The sequence below is a fragment of the Mytilus galloprovincialis genome, chromosome 9 (assembly GCF_965363235.1).
Source record: "Mytilus galloprovincialis chromosome 9, xbMytGall1.hap1.1, whole genome shotgun sequence".
NCBI lineage: Eukaryota > Metazoa > Mollusca > Bivalvia > Mytilida > Mytilidae > Mytilus > Mytilus galloprovincialis.
In genome coordinates this window covers 9116027-9134129 of record NC_134846.1, presented here as the reverse complement: position 1 = coordinate 9134129, position 18103 = coordinate 9116027, and positions in this window count along the sequence as shown.

Sequence of the window (18103 nt, the reverse complement as noted above, 5' to 3'; positions counted from 1 at the left end):
GGATCCAAAATTCCAAAAAGGTGGGCCAATACGGCTAAGATAATCTATGCCTGGCATAAGAAAATCCTTGGTTTTTCGTAAAGTTCAAAGTTTTGTAAACAGGAAATTTATAAAAATGACCACATTATTGATATTCATGTCAAAACCGAAATGTGATATGATATGGGTATACTCAAATTTGGACTTAATTTGTGTCTTCATGGAGCATACTATACATATAACCTCGGTACAAGGACGATACTGCAAGAACAATAAAGCAGAGGGCAGTTGTTCAGGCCGCTAGTTTTCTTGGAATCGTACTAGACTTGTTTCGTTTTCCAAATACAAATAGAGCTAAGTTAAACATGATTTTGACATAAATAATGATACGGTGGAACAGTTGATAATTGTAATTTTACCTAAGATCAATATGATTACCTATGAGGCAGTTCAGGTTTACAGATAAAAAAACCGTCACTTGTAACAATCTGATTGATCTTATGACTGATGAAGAAATTGTTGAAAAAAAATATTTATAAATATAAAAATGGCTGTATTTTCTCTTGGTTGAAGTTTGTGTTTATTTCCAAATTAGAAGTAATCACTTGACACGCTTTATTACCACTGGGTCGATGCCTCTGCTGGTGAACTGTCAGTCCCCGAGGATATCACCATCCCATTGATACTGGCATGAAAATACGGATTTTTTGTGTTATTAAAATTTGCTGTTACAAAATGTTAGAAAATATTATAAATTAAGGGATGTATCTCCCTCGTGCAAAGCTCTGATTCCTTTCGTGGATTTGGCTTTACTTTTTGGACCGTTTGGATTATACCTCTTCATCTTTTATATAAGCTTTGGATTTTAAATATTTTGGCCACGAGCATCACGGAAGAGACATGTATTGTCGAAATGCGCATCTGGTGCAGGAAAATTGGTACTGTTGATGTTATTTCTACCACTGGGTTGATGCCTCTGCTGGTGGACTGTCAGTCCCAGAGGGTATCACCATCCCAGTATCCAGTACTTTGATACTGGCATGAAAATACGGATTTTTTGTGTTATTAAAATTTACTGTTACAAAATGTTAGAAATTATTATAAATTAAGGAATGTATCCCCCTCGTGCAAAACTGTGATTCCTTTCGCGGATTTGGCTTTACTTTTTGGACCGTTTGAATTATACCTCTTCATCTTTTATATAAGCTTTGGATTTTAAATATTTTTGCCACGAGCATCACTGAAGAGACATGTATTGTCGAAATGCGCATCTGGTGCAGGAAAATTGGTACCGTTAATGTTATTATCATTGATACGATATAAAAGAAAATGTGCGTTACTGGCAGCTAGTTCACAACCAATAAAAACTAATGATAAAGAGCATGCACCAAAGGCTACAAAACAACCAATAGACATCCAATATCCAATAGATTTAGTGTTAAGACTTAAAAAACAGTCAGAGAAAATCACGACCAGTACAATGTAAATATACTGTAGGTATCGGTCGATAATAGAATGGAAAATGTGTATAAGTCTGATGTTTATTGGTTGTCGGTTGTTGATATGGTTCATACGTGTTTCTCGTTGTTTCTCGTTTTTTACATATATTTGACCGTTGGGCTTCCTCTTTGAATGGTTTTACACTAGTCACCTTTGTGGCCCTTTATATATTGTTGTTTAGTGTGACCCAATCCTCTGTGTTGAAGACTGTACTTTGACATATGATGGTTTACTTTAACAAATTGTGACTTGGATGGAGAGTATTCTCATTGGCACTCAAACTACATTTTCTTATAGCTATATATGTATATAAATTTTATATATATGTTTATATTGAATTTGTTATCAACTAAGTATCATTGATACTTAGTTTGATAACAAATTCAATATAAACATGATTGATACCAGTAAAAACAATATTCAAATATATAATGACATTGAATTAGTAACCTTAAATAATAGCCCGATCGTTTCTAAATTTTAGGACTCGATTAACAACGTTCACGAAGTGAAATCAAGGATGTGTTATTTCGTTTGAAATAGGTTTTTTACAGGTACACCCAAACTTTAAAATCAAATCTTTATATGGGAATGAGGTTTTAAGTAATGTGTCGATACAACATCCCTGACTTAATAATTTGACAGTTTAACATTTGAAACGTAATAAAAGTTACGAGTTGTGCTATATAATCACCATGACCGTAAATTTAATCAGCAACATAAATTGTTTGAAACATTCGGGTTTTTTCTTCTTCATAAAGCCAATAAACTGTTACAATGATGAAGTGAAACATATAAAAACAAAATAACATGTCTTTGGATACATTATAAAAGTCATTTATTCTGTGTAAACCTTCTGATACAGACTAAGAAACACCGATTAGTTCAAAAGTATACCTATACGGTATATTCTAAGGTTTTGTAACTGGTACCACTGCCTTACTAGTAGGGACCAACTGCATGTATATTAAACTTCTTTAATTATAAATGAAAATCTTTCTTTAAACTTCAGTATATGTAATCGGTGCTGAACAATTCAAGTCTGCAGAAATGAAGCTGTAAACCAAATGGCATCTCAATTTCAATATAAGTCCGAAATCTATATCAACAATAGACAGCGTACCTATAGAACACAAATTTCAGCAATGTAAAAACTGTCAAACCTCTATTTTGTGTTGTTTTGAACAGTCATAAAAGCAGCTGTTTATATTTAATTACTATAATAAGTGATAATTGTATTAATTTGTCGTTTCAAGATCCGTATTTGACATTATTGCTGATATTTAAAGAACTTTGGTATCGTATCACACCCTTGAAATATGATGAAATTGATATCAGTTAACGCATACTACAAATGTACTAGTATTTACAATTGTGTTTACAATAATAGTACAACAACAAAAACCAGCTAACAGCTAAAGATTTTGATTTTACATGCATGTAGAAAAGAGGGACGAAAGATACCAGAGGGACATTCAAACTCAAAAATCGAAAATAAACTGACAACGCCTAGAATATCTGCACTTGAACTACATCATGAACATCAGCTGCGTATTAAAAATGTCATTTCATCATTTGATTAAAAAACTCCCTGGTGATTGATTCTTATATCACTGCATATAAATTGACCTTGAAAAACATGTTGTACTTTCTCTCAGAATTTTAATATTTCGATGCTTTTAGTGTTAAGATAATTATTGGGCGGGATTGTACAATTTATAGAAAAAAAGTTCAAAGCCAATATGCAGGAAACAAAAAAATCATTGGTTTTCATCTCTTAACAAGTTTAAATTTCACCTATAATAGGCGTCTCCATATACAATTTATGCAAAATTTTTCAATTTTATAATGGGTTGAATGCTTTTCATGAAAAGAGTTTAATTGGCAATACCAGTATGCGTTGCTTGTCAGTAGTGAATAACTCCAAATATATATTGAGATATCTTTCATTTCGTGTGTAACTACATTTTGAGATAAAAGGTAGACAAAACATCAATGTATATACATGTTTAGTCTATAACAAAACGACAATATCTTAGTGGTATTTTATAATAAATCAATGCTCATTTCAAAGAACTTGGACGGAATAATGTGTGAGCAATGTCAAAGATTTACAGAACTACTATTACCAATGTTATTTCAATTGATCGGGCGGACCTTACGTTTTAATTTGCATACGACAGTCTATTTGAAGATGTGTGTGATAAGGATGATTGCCGTTGTATAATTATTAATGGTTTCTAATCACCTATCAGTGTCAACAAACGGATATATTAAAAGTGCTTGATATGGGACGAATAGAATAGTGCGAAACTTCTAGCATTTTTAAGTATAGGCTACTTTATTCTGTTTTAAAACATTTTTAATTCTGAGATTAATATGAAACGTGCTTTGAAAAATGTTTAAACAAGGTAAAGTATTTACACCTTATTTATCTTTTCTTAAATATGATCAACATATACAGCTTAACAATGGCTATCACCGACTTACGCGTGAATTTAATCTGATTTTTAGGTTTACTATTAAAGTAATCTGTTAGTTCGGGTAAATCAGTCGAGTCATTGATTCAGCAACCTACGATCACTCCATTAAACTGACAAAACGCTTTTATAAAGAGAACTGTAGAAGCTATCCTGGTTAGTGAGACTACTACACATACTGATAATTTAAAGAGAGTAAAATTAAAAAAAAACGGAGAAAGTTTCCAGAATGCGACAATTATAAAATGTTTTTACACTCCGTTTAGTTAGCAAAAAAAATCAAAGGTAATGTCTGACTATTTAGTTTGCAAATACATATATAGTGTTTTATAATTTTAACAGACCAATGACCATTATTGGTGTTATACTAACACACCTGTTCATAGATGTACTTGTCTATGATATTCGACTCTGTTTAACCCCGCCCAATCAGGTGAAATAAATATTTAATTATACAGCCAGTTTGAACCTATTATGTGTATTTATACAATGTATACGATAAATGTGGGATATGAGTACGTCACATAAAAGTGATCTTCCTGTGAAATATACCATTTCAGATCTATGGCATATGTTAAAATATAGTAAACGAAATACCAAAAAAATGAAAGATCCTAATACTTGTCGAGCGATTGATGCATTTTAAACCCTTATTTATCTCAACCACTAACAACTTGATTTTGTTTACCGATACATGTTGGTTTATTCTGCAATTGGGTAAGCAATGCCTGTAACAATTCAAGAACTTTCGATATTGCCATTTTGTTTATGTACTTTTCGTTTTGAACTTTCCTTGGAGTTCAGTATTGTTGTGATTTTACTTTTTCTCATAAATTGACCGCCCAACATATACCACTAACCCGTTATTGTCTATTATACAGACATCGCTTTCATCAACTGAGATCACGCCCCCTCCCTCTCTCATTTTTATCGGGGTTTGTGTTTCACAGTGGAGTAATAGAGTAGTACATACTTTTGATTTGCCCAGCATATTGACGAATAGCCGAGTTGAATTATGAATTATATATACAAAAGAGGGACGAAAGATACCAAAGGGACAGTCAAACTCATAAATCTAAAACAAACTGACAACGCCATGGCTAAAAATGAAAAAGACAAACAAACAACAACACACATGACACAAGATAGAAAACTAAAGAATAAACAACACGAACTCCAACAGTCTTTTCTTTCTAAGCTAGTATATCTATTGTTGCTGACACTACAGTTGTTTAATTATAAAAATGTTTATAGACACAATTAAACATGAGTCATGGACAGAGTTTGTAAATCACTTGTACTTAAAATATTCATTCTTTTTTCATAGGTTATGTCTCGCCAAATTTGCTATTTACATGTACAATGTATGTGACGGGAGTCGTGGCATTAAACTTCCTTTGCTATCAAATTAATCACAGCTGCCTTATTTTCATATCTTTTAATTTTGTTTCAATTCTTAGGCAAATATGTGTTCTAAATGCTGATTAAGTTTGTACGTTATTTTAACGTCTCAATACTTTTGATTCGAGCATCACTGATTTATAGAATGTTAAGGCGTTTGGTATCGCTTAACAAGATAAAATTTCATGGTAATTTTGATCTTCTGTAATCAGATATGAAGGTTATTTTAATGTCAATACAAATTTAAGACATGTAAACTGCAGAAAAAGAAATAAAAGTTATTATCACTTTATTAACAAATTAATCATATAAAGTCGGTGTTTTTACAGTTTAATACAATATCAAGTTTATCCTTCATTGATTTATCTAACCGATCGAAAACGGATTTTGTAATTTTATTTAGGACATTGAATTAGGTCAATGGGAGGATATCATATTGAATAAAGGTGTGCGGGCTGATTAGAACAAAACACAAAATGTAGAAAAAAGAAAGTTTAACTTCAAAGCTTTCATGACTCAAAACTTTGCGGTAGTGGTATTTAAAAAAAAAATCCCAGTATAACTTTGCTACATGCTAAATTGTCAATATACATACATAACTTGTATAATGAAAATAATATAATGTTTTAAGATATTCACTCAATTCTTTCTTTTTAAAATATTACATTTATTTTGGTTAATGATATAACTGTTTAAATATAAAGATGCTCATTGACACAATTAAACATGCGTCATGGACAGAGTTTTTAAACCTCCTGTCATCAAAAAAAAGGATTCAGTCTAATTACTTAGGTTATAATAATGACTTGCCAAATTTTCAATGTTAAAAAGTCATCATTCGAAAGAATGACTCTAGCCTCAACACTTTGAATATTAGCCTCAATAGCTTCCCTGTAAGCATGCATCGTCTATTCTTGAACGGAAATGCAAGATCTTGAATATCATATCAACTGAGACATAAACACCATATACAGGCGTTGCACAGTTATAATTATTAAAAAAAAAATCAAATTATAGGAAACGCACAAGTCAATAAAACCAATAACTGGATGAAGATTAAATACGAATGTTTCTTACTACATTTCGAAATAAAAAAATTATAGGAATCTCATGGTTTCAGTAGCAACTTCTTAAATCGTGTGTATTATTGTCATACGTATAAATAAACTGTTCATAAAACTTAAATCTTTTCTAAAAATTAGGATTTTCTATCAAGGAATGAATAACCCTACATAATTCAAGCCATCAGTTTTCTTATTTTATAGCTGACCTCGGTTAGGGTTTTACTCACTGTTGAATGGCGTACAGTGACCTATAATTATTAATGTCTATGTCATTTGGTGTTTCGTGGAGACTTGTCTAAATGAAATTCATACTGCATGCATCTACTTATTTTTTTTTTATTTGCTGTATTTTTAGCTCACCTAGCCCAAAGGGCCAAGTGAGCTTTTCCAATCACTTGGCGTCCGTCGTTCGTCGTCCGTTGTCGTCTTTTAACTTTTACAGAAATCTTCTCATTGGAAACTACTTGGATAAATTCAAACATACTTTGCCACAATCATCATTGGGGTATCTAGTTTTAAAAATGTGTCCGGTGAGCCGCCAAACCAACTAAGATGACCACCATGGCTAGAAATAGATAATACGGGTATAATGTATATTTTGGCTTATAACTCTGAAACCAAAGTATTAAGAGCAAATCTGACATGGTATACAATTGTTTATAAAGTCAAGATCTATCTGCCCCGAAATTTCCAGATGAATCAGACAATCGGTTGTCGGGTTGCTACCTCTGAATTGATGATTTTAAGGAAATGTTGCCGTTTTCGGTTATTATCTTTAATGTTATTATAGATAGACATAATCTGTAAGCAGCAATAATGTTCCGCAAAGTAAGATTTACAAATAAGTCAACATGACCAAAATAGTCAGTTGACCCCTTAAGGAGTAAGGGCCCTTTATAGTCATTTTTTACCAATTTTTTGTAAATTTTTGTAATCTTTTACAAAAATCTTCTTTTCTGAAATTACAGGACCAAATTTAACCATACTTGGCCACAACCAACATTAGGGTGTCTAGTTTTAAAAATGTGTCCGGTGACCCGCGAAACCAACCGTTCATTATGGCCGCCATGGCTTAAAGTAGAACATAGGGGTAAAATGTATACTTTGGCTTATAACTCTGAAAACAAAGCATTTAGAGCAAATCTGACATGGTGTCAAATTTTTAATCAAGTCAAGATCTATTTGCCCTGACATTTTCATGTGAATCAGACAATCGGTTGTTGGGTTGCTGCCTCTAAATAGATAATTTTCAGGAAATGTTGACGTTTTCGGTTATTATCTTGAATGTTATTATAGATAAAGATAAACTGTAAACAGCAATAATGTTCAACCAAGTAAGATTTACAAATAAGTCGAATGACTAAAATTGTCAGTTGACCCCATTAGGAGTTATGGCCCTTTATAGAAACTTTTTACTAATTTTTCGTAAATCTTTGTATTCTTATTACAAAAATCTTCTTCTCTGCAACTACAAGGTCAAATTTAACCATACTTGGCCACAATAATCATTGGGATATTAATTTAAAAAATGTGTCCGGTGACCCACCAAACCAACATTGATGGCCGCCATGGCTAAAAATAAAACAAAGGGGTAAAATGTAGATTTTGGCTTATAACTCTGAAACCAAAGCATTTAGAGCAAATCTTATAAGTAGGTTAAATTGATTATCAAGTCAAAACTAAAACTAAAACTAAAGTTAAAAACTTTTGAATAGGATAAAATAGCTTGGAAAAGAATTGATTGAAACCTCAGTTGTAATTTTCGTTGGGAAATTTGCAACTTTCGATTTTTGTTTTGTTTTGATATGTGTGCATAATCAACCTAAATGATGTTAAATGGTTTAAAGGTACATTTGAAAGGTGAAGTTGAAATCATCCCTTCGTAAATTTTACGGACACCATCACGAGTTGGTTGACCGTTATGGAATAACCGTTTCACAAATGATATCGGATATGTTCCTTACGTCGTAACTACAATCCCCTTCCCTTTCATGAATATGACCTACCGAATTAGACTATTTACCGGATTTGTAATCACATAAGCAACACGACGGGTGCCACATGTGGAGCAGGATCTGCTTACCCTTCCGGAGCACCTGAGAGCACCCCTAGTTTTTGGTGGGGTTCGTGTTGTTTATTCTTTTGTTTTCTATGTTGTGTCGTGTGTACTATTGTTTTTCTGTTTGTCTTTTTTATTTTTAGCCATGGCGTTGTCAGTTTGTTTTAGATTTATGAGTTTGACTGTCCCTTTGGTATCTTTCGTCCCTCTTTGATAGCTATTAATTAAGTTTAAATCGTATTTTAAAACTAATTATGCCATTTGACGTCCATTTTCCTCTGCGAGATGTATAAATACAATGCTCATTATTTCTAATTGAGTGCATTTAACTCATGATATACCAGGAATGGGGAGTGCATGTATGCCACATAACAATCATCTATTTAAACACCCTCCGATACCTATCATCATAGGGGTACATGCATAGCTGGTGAAAATATACAAGGAATGATATAATCGTCAATATTTTAAGTAATTTACTACGAAAGTGACTGTTAAACAGATGTAATGTCTCTTGCATTCTAAATCTTTATACATTTACCTCTTACAATTTAATACAGTTTTGTATCAAAATACAATGCTGTCAGTAAATCACTAGGTGTTTCAACAATAATTGTTTGACATAATTATTCATAAATCGTCCAGTCTGGAATAACATTTTTGTTTTCAAACACCTCGAACTTTACTATATTTATGGTTTTGGATTCTTAATCAAGTGTGAATTATGATCCCTTAGTGGTTTACCGATAATGACGACCTTTTCAATAAGATTTCCTACTTATCACTTATCTGGTTTAATCTATCCTGTAATCATTGCGGAGGGAAGTTAAAAAAATTAGACGACATTTTCAGACTATAAAAAGAAATATCAAATGACAATTGCCGATATAAAATTATCAATTCATGAACCGCCTCATTACAAAAATACTCCTCTAATAACTTTCACGAACAGTGAAAATCTTAACAGTTTTTGTTCTATTAGGTCTGACCTGCGTTCTATTTGAATAACTTAAATATTTTCACATGAAAAAATTTACGACAAACTTTTCAAGAAACATGAAAAAAAGTGATTGTTACACAGGTCGAACGTGTGTTGCATTTTAAAGAACGATCTCATCCTACAACATATTATTTCCTATTGACGGGTATCAATACACACCTCTTTCCGTAATTCACTAATCGCCACTTCAATTTAATCAATTCCCGGGATACAAAGCAAATTGAATAAAGTTTTCAAACGAAAAGATACAAAACGAAGAAACATTGAAGGTACACACTTTGATTACAGGAAAAATAAAGGAAATGACATAATAAAATGATCAGAAGGAGTATCAAAAGGATACCTACCTGTATACACATTATAGATTCAATAACCCATTATAGATAAAAACACTCTTTGAATTGTATAAATAAAAGTCAAGACCTAAAAATGTTCCCAATTTTGAGATATTACTTGTCACAGATGATTTTTGGTGATTCACACAAAAGTTTGATCATTTATAATAACGTTGCAAGGACATTTGATTTTTGCAATGCGATAGGTTGATTTCGTTTCACATGTTCTGTTGGTGTACAGTTTTGTATATGCAAAAGTATTCTTCCTAATATTAACTGGTTGCTATATAACGTTAAATTTATTTATGAAGTTCGTGTGCACTTGCACCTTTTTTTGTCTGGGAGATGATTGCAAACATAACACATCTTTAAGCATTTAAAACAACACATAAGCAACGCATGTGGAGAACCTGGATGCTGGATACAATGATCTGCCAAAAACACTTAGTGAAATATATCCTTTAGGAGGTATGAAAATAAACATTCAACTACGTCATCGCTAGGATTTAAATTCAAAAGAAACAGAAGCGAATATTTTACAGGTGATTTTTGTTGCATATTTAAACCTGAATCATTAACTACTTATTTTGTATTCAAAGTATTAAGTTATGTTCAATAAATATCGACCCTTTACAAAACTCTTTTGTATGAATCTTTCAAAATTTGGAACAATTAATCTTACTAAATGTATTGTATATGCATTTACTGTTGGTCTCTACATCTCACTAGAACCTCTTTTTATTGTATAATCGTGTTTTTGTCTTTCTAAGTTTATTTCCATAAGTCCCTTTAACATTGATGGTACAGTGTATTTGAACTGTTATATCATCCTTCTAGTACAAGAAGGAAAAAAATCAACATTGAGTTCAGGACGTTAAACCGTTAACTTGTATGACGATGTCAACATCACGCGAATAAATAGAAAATGGTTGTGCAGAACTCATTTTGCATTACACAGCAGTACGATAAATTTTTTGTGTTATATTTTTTTTTATTTTTATGATAACAATAAACTGTTTGCATTAACATGTTTAACTGCAATGCTAAAGTTCACATGAAAAAATAATGTCATGAGAAAGAAACATACATGATAGTCTTTAGGTATATATTAATAGTCATTTTATCTGCGTTTACTTTCCGATACAGACACAAGCATGCTCTGTATACCATTCTGGTTACTCTGATATTCTTAATCGTTCTGTACACTTTGTTGTTTTGTCACGTTCTGTATACTCTAATTTTTTCTACTGATCTGTATACTCTGATGTTTAGTACTGTCCGGTATACTCTGATGCTTTGTATACCATTATGGTTACTCTGCTATTCTTAATCGTTCTTCTGTATACTTTTTTTGTTTTGTCACGTTCTGTATACTCTGATTTTTTCTACTGATCTGTATACTCTTATGTTTTGTACTGTTCTGCACACTCTGATGCTTTGTACCGTTCTGTAACGTGTGTTGTTTTTTAACCATTGCATCGTCGTTACAACTGATCATCTTCATTAATTACTATTGTTTTGTTCTTTTCCAGTGCAGAAGCTAAATACGCCATAGCTTATTGTATCAGTGTATTCCCTTCCTGGAATCGTCAATCTTAGTTGAAACTCAGCAAATTTGTCGTCTTGAATTTGGTGGCCCAAGGACATCTCCTTTGCAATATCTGCTCCAAAGCTATTAATTGTTGGAAGCACTATAGACATTTTAGCTAAGTTAACAATCTTTCGGTTATGTTATTACAGTCTTTTAGCTGATGTTTATTCTTTTAAACTTCAATAAAAAAACAGCTTTATATACTAACTTTGTTATAAAAGTGATAATTACATTGAGTTATCGAATCAGTTTTCGTCTGTCTCTGACGTCAGTTCTGATATTTATAATTCATTTTTCTTTTAACACCCTTGAAAGTGTATCAAAATGATATAAATAAGTACATGATATTTAATATTTACAGTGTGTTGTCCTCATATAAAAATATTGATTATGTAAACCATAATATTATACCATTCTAAGATCGTCTAAATTCAAATTATTTGATAATTTCAACAACACTTACCGTTATCTTGATGTCATATGTTTCGTTCTATTAAATACACTACTGAAATGTACTGGAAATCACTTTAAATAAATTAGATTATTTTATAGTTCGTTTCTGTGTATTGTCGTTTTGGTTTTTTGTTGCACTTCAGTGTTCTGTTGTTTCGTTGTTTTCCTCTAATAGTTGATATATTTACCTCAGTTTTAGTTTGTAACCAAGATTTGTTTTCTCCCATTCGATTTATGACTTGCTAACAGCGATATACTACTGTTGCCTTTTTTGAATTTTTACAAACCCCTTGAACTGTAATGATTTCTTACGACGGCTTCTTAATACAGTGTTAAAATTTGATCCATAAATTGCAGCTTCGTACTTGAATTGACATTTTGAGTTTTGTTTTTATTTCGGCATCACTGACAAGTCTTTTGTACACGACACGCACGTTTGGCGCAATAACAAAATTTTAATCCTGGTATGAGTTGAAATGTTTACCAATAATGGTGACCCTAAATAAAACTTCATGGTGATCACATTCTGATTTAATCGTAAGTGCATCATTACAAGAAAACAATTGGATAACAATTTTTCCTCTAAAAAGAAATAGCAAACGACAATTATCAGTATGCATTTATCAATTCATGAACCACATTTGCTGCATTTCAATCCAAACTGATCTCACAACAGAGAATTTCATATCGTTGTGTATCAGTACACTCTTCTTCAATAAAAGTAATTATTTGATGCTTTTATTTATCATTGCATGAGAATCAAGAGAAAAGGGAACGACATTTTAAAACATAAAGATTCACAAAGAAGGTTATGAAATACAACCTGCTTAGTAACCGAATTTGGAATGTACACGTTCACTACGCGGATGTTTTTAACCAATCATATTCATAAACATGTATATGTGGTAAGATAATAAAACGTATTGCAAACGTAATGCAGACTATGCATACTGAAGATTAAAAACTACACTGAAAATGAGAGCCAACAAATGTGCAAACGTTTGTACGAATCGTCTATTATAAGCATTTATCAAAATTGGACCATGTTAAGGTTTTGACATTAAGGGAAACTAAAGAGTATATTTACGACGTAGGGGTTAATGAATTGCTAATTTTTATACTGGTAATTGTCCTGTTGATACTTTTTACTTATAGTTTTAAAATGTCGTTTCATTTATTTTATTTCTCCTGCAATGATGAAATGACAGATTAAATCAGTCAGTGATAAATAAAAAAATTATGGATCATATTCTCACACCTGACTTAGAATCCGATCAACGTCATTTCTGACTGCCCGATTTCGATGATAATCGAGTTAACCGATTTAAACAATTATTAACTTATGGACCAAAGTGTGCATTTGTACAGCGCGATATAAAATTGACAGTCATTGTGGTTAATGCGTCATGGCTTAAGATTCAACAAACATTTACAAATAGGTACTTCCGTTTCATTTTCTTTTGAATTTGATAAAAACGTATTTAATCAAATATATTCAAATGAAACACATCTAAAAGAAAGTATATTAAACAGATGTTTTCAATGATTATTTTTATGAGATGATATATTAACATGTTTAAATTAATTGTATAATTTGTTTTGCATTAAATACTCCCATTGAGATCGAAGATGTTATAACTACATTTATTAACCAACTAAGTACATTATTGCCAAAAATGACTGGTTATTAAAAATAACATATTTTCTGTAATGGCCCTGTTTTTTCTGTAATGGCCCTGTTTTTCTGTAATGGCCCTGTTTTTTCTGTAATGGCCCTGTATTAATACCCAGCTTGTCTGTATTAAGCCCAATTAGGATATTTAATAAAGTTAATAAAATAAAGCTGTAAAGAGTATAATACCTTTTTGTATTTTATTTAATTTAGTAACCAGCAACAAATTAAAGAACCATATAAAGGGATCACTGTTCATCCTGTTTTTCAACACATAACTTCTTTCAACTTAATATCTTGGATATTTGATATATTTAAAACTTGATCACGGTGAAGTACAAATTATTTTTTTTCAAACTAAACTGTCTTTAAAAGAGTAAGAGAGTACATCAAGTTGGCAGTAACACATACACTTTTTTCAGTTGGTTAATAAATATATTAAGAAATGGGTGTTTTTAAAATTGCCCTGTTATATGTCCTTGGTCAGTAATAATGGCCTCGAATGTCTGTAATGGCCCTCTGCGTTGCCTCGGGCCATTACAGACTTCCTCGACCGTTATTACAGACCTTGGACATATAACAGGGCCATTATAAAAATACCCGTTCATTAATACTATAATCGCAGAAGGATGAAAAAAGAACATTAAAAACTAATGTTTTACTTTATATTGTTTAACTTAATAACCATTAAGGCATTGCACACACAAAACGCACAAACAAACTGAACATGTGAAACCAAATTGACCCTGTCATGCATGAATATGAAAACTTATTTCGAATGTAATAAAAACTCTGTATAGTTACTAAAAACTAAACTGAAAATTGGACGACATCGAATATACCAACTTTTGTACGAATCAAATTAATCGTCTGTTACAAGCATTTCTCAAAATTGGAATATGTATAGGTGTTGATTTTTATGGAAACTATTTTAAGAGTGTTTGCAACCCGAAGGGGTTCATGAATTGCTATATTTTATACTCATGTCTGGTAATTGTCCTGTTGATACCTTTTTCTTATAGTTTTTAAATGTCGTTTCTTCTGCAATGATGAAATGACAGATTAAATCAGAAAGTGATAAGTAATAAATTTCGTTCCAGAGGGTTTTCAATATCAGTAAGCAGGATAAGGATCATATTCTAACACATGACAAAGAATCCGAACAACGTCATTTCAGAATGCCGAATTTCGGTGATAATCGAATTACACGATTACAGTTAACACAATTACTGACTTCCTGACCAGTGTGTATTTGTACAGTGATATGAAATTGACAATCACTGTGGTTAATGCATCATGGTTTAGGATTCAACAAACATGGCATTAGTTACTTCCTTTTCATTTTGTTTTAAATCTATATGTAAAGGCGTTAATCGAATATTTTCTAATGCAATACCTCAGTTGTTGTTATGGTTTCTTTTTTAATGTGACAAACAAGTACTCGAAATCATATGTGTATATGTTCCGGACCATATGAGTATTGTGCCCATACGCGTATGGTCGGGGTAATTAACACTCTGTTACAGTTTACTTTTAATACTTCTAAATTCTTCATACGGTATGACCGTTCATTAAAAAGACGCTATCATATAGGTAATTTTTTTTATTATATTTTAATAAAAAGATTAGCTAAATAAAAATTAGAAATTTCATATAGTTAATTTTACTTACTATAATAAACACATTTATACCGATGGTCATTACCGATTTGTTTTTACGAGTGAATGTCAATGTGTCAACTTAAAAAAAATAAATTCCAAAAATTTCTTTATGAACTGTTACACAAGAAGTCACTGGAAAGTAACATAGCTTATGTCCCTTTGGTATCTTTCGTCACTCTTTTATTTACGTTGTCTTGTGAATATGGTGTATTGCAATAATTTTACGATATTTGAGAAATAGAGCTTCTTAAAAATACCGTAGAAATATCGAAATGGCCGAAGACCTCGGTATTGTTTTTTTAGATAAAGTTTTTGTATTATTGTAACTTTTATAATGTAATTTAAAAAAAAAAATACCTATATGGTCCAAATACTTATATGGTCTGGCCCGTTAATAACCAGACGAGTATTATACTCATATGGTCCGACCATATGCGTACGGTCGGACCGTACGCGTATGGTCGGACCATATGAGTATACGCATATGGTCATGACCATACGCGTATGGTCCAAATACTCATATGGTCCGGAAAATATATATTTTTCAAATGCACTCAATTAAATTAATTTGTTGTGCATTGATATATATCACAGAGGTAAAATAGTGTCAACTAACATATCAATAATCTTAAATATCTTTTTTTTTATGTTAACCAATCAAATACCCCTCTTACTTAACCTGTGTACAAGCTTAAGTAACCATGTAACTTCAAGTTTCAAAAATATTCTATAGAAACCCCAAATAAAGATAATGGTGCTTTGAAATACCGAAGACATATGTTTATGACCCAGAAATGTTTTACTGGAATAAAATGTAAGATTAATTGCCTAAAACTGACTTTTGAACAGCGGTATACTACTGTTGCCTTTATTTATTAACTTACAGTCTATGTTTATTTGTTCATTTTAGCCATTAGCAATACTGTGGATTCAGATCAATCGATTATTATCAATTCATATGGACTTCGTGGTTGAACAAATTGTTAGTGAACGAATTAAAAGTGAACCAAGAAATTCGGTGTTGAACAAATTGTTATTTTCTTCTATCAGATTATATGCCGACTTAAGCAAAACCATGAAATCAAATATCCACGAAATGTAAGTTTTCAGAATTCCACGAAAATTGGTACCCACAAAAGTAAATAAATTCACAGTAATCATAGTAATAATTAGACTTCATAAAAAGTTTAAGGAATTTCGGATCCTTTAATGCTCTTCAACTCTGTACTTGTTTTGCTTTATAACTATTTTGATATGAGCGTCACTGATGAGTCTTATGTAGATGAAACTCGCGTCTGGCGTACTTAATTTTAATCCTTGTACTTTTGGTAACTATTAAGTATTACATATAGAATTAAAAAAAAGAAAGAAGGAAATTACAGTGTAGATGTCACAGCAACAATTCAATCAATCATCATCAGGAACTTTTTAAAAGTAGACAACCTCTGACAAAACACATTAAGCCCATTTCATATTTCTGCATTAAGCTCTCTATTATTGACCTGGCAAGGATTTCTTAGCGATTTCACCTCTTTGCTTTCATATTTGATAAAAGCAAATAATAGTATGTATAATGTGCTTATAAAAAAATGCTGGATTTGTGAGGGTTCAGTACGTGGTTTAATACATTAAATTGAGAATGGAAATGGGAAATGTGCCAAACCCGACCATAGAGCTGACAACAGCCGAAGGCCACCGATGCGTCTTCAATGTAGCGAGAAACTCCCGCACCAGGGGGCGTCCTTAAGCTGGCTCCTAAACAAATATGTAGACTAGTTCAGTGATAATGAACAGTATTCATTCGAATTTTAAACGAGAAAATACTTCTGTTTGGAAACTAAGTAATGTTCCTTCTTGACCTTTTACCTTGATTGAGTAAAAAAATTACACAAAATATTGACGACGGGACAAAATATAAAGAACAGACAGTAAGCTTTCCAAATGTATATTAGAAGGTAAAATCACAAAAATATGGAGTTCCAAGTAAAATTCATAACTGAAAGTCCCTAATCAAATGACAAGGTCAAAAGCTCAAACACGTCAAACGTATGGATAACAACTGCCACATTCCTGACTTTGTACAGGCATGTTCGTATCTAGACAATGATGTATTAAATCTGGTTTTATAGCTAGCTAAAACGCTAACGTGTATGAGTACAGTCGCATCAAATTCCATTTCATTGACAACAATGGGTGAACAATAGAAACAGACATAATAGGAAAAAATGTTAAAAATAGGGGTACAGCAGTCAACATTGTGTTATTATCTTAATCACTATAAAATAAAATATGTAACAAAAGGGCACAAAAAGCATATAAACAAAACACATTAGCAAAAATGAAAGACAAGATTGCAAAAATTTACAACAGAACAATAATACAATGACGGGATGTATAAGTACAGAGTCACGTCATATGTACCAAACACCAAACGGCATATACATCATATAGTCATATGCTAGGTAGGTTTATTAAAGTCGTTCGCCTAAACTATTTGTGCAATCCTTAAATAAGGATTTAAGCATCAAGGACTATAAAAATGTGTTTAATATAACATCATTCAGTGGAAAAGTCATTGGAAAGGGATGGTAATTTTGAATATATTTGTAAAAATATCATTTCAAACAGCAATTATCAATTGGAATCAAAGTTCAAATGTCAGCTTAATGTGTTAAAAGTCCTTTTTATAAAAATTACTTGAATAATATTCTTTGCCAATGATTAGGAACATTTAAATACTGCCAAAGATCCTTATTCTTCTACTAATCTATAATAAAGTTTTGATATAGAAAGTAAGACGATATATACTGCATATGAATTTCTGTAATGCAAAATATCGCAGAATAAAACATCATTAAAGCACAGAGAGTAGCGAGGGGTTTAAATTGTTACCAGTTTACTGACTACA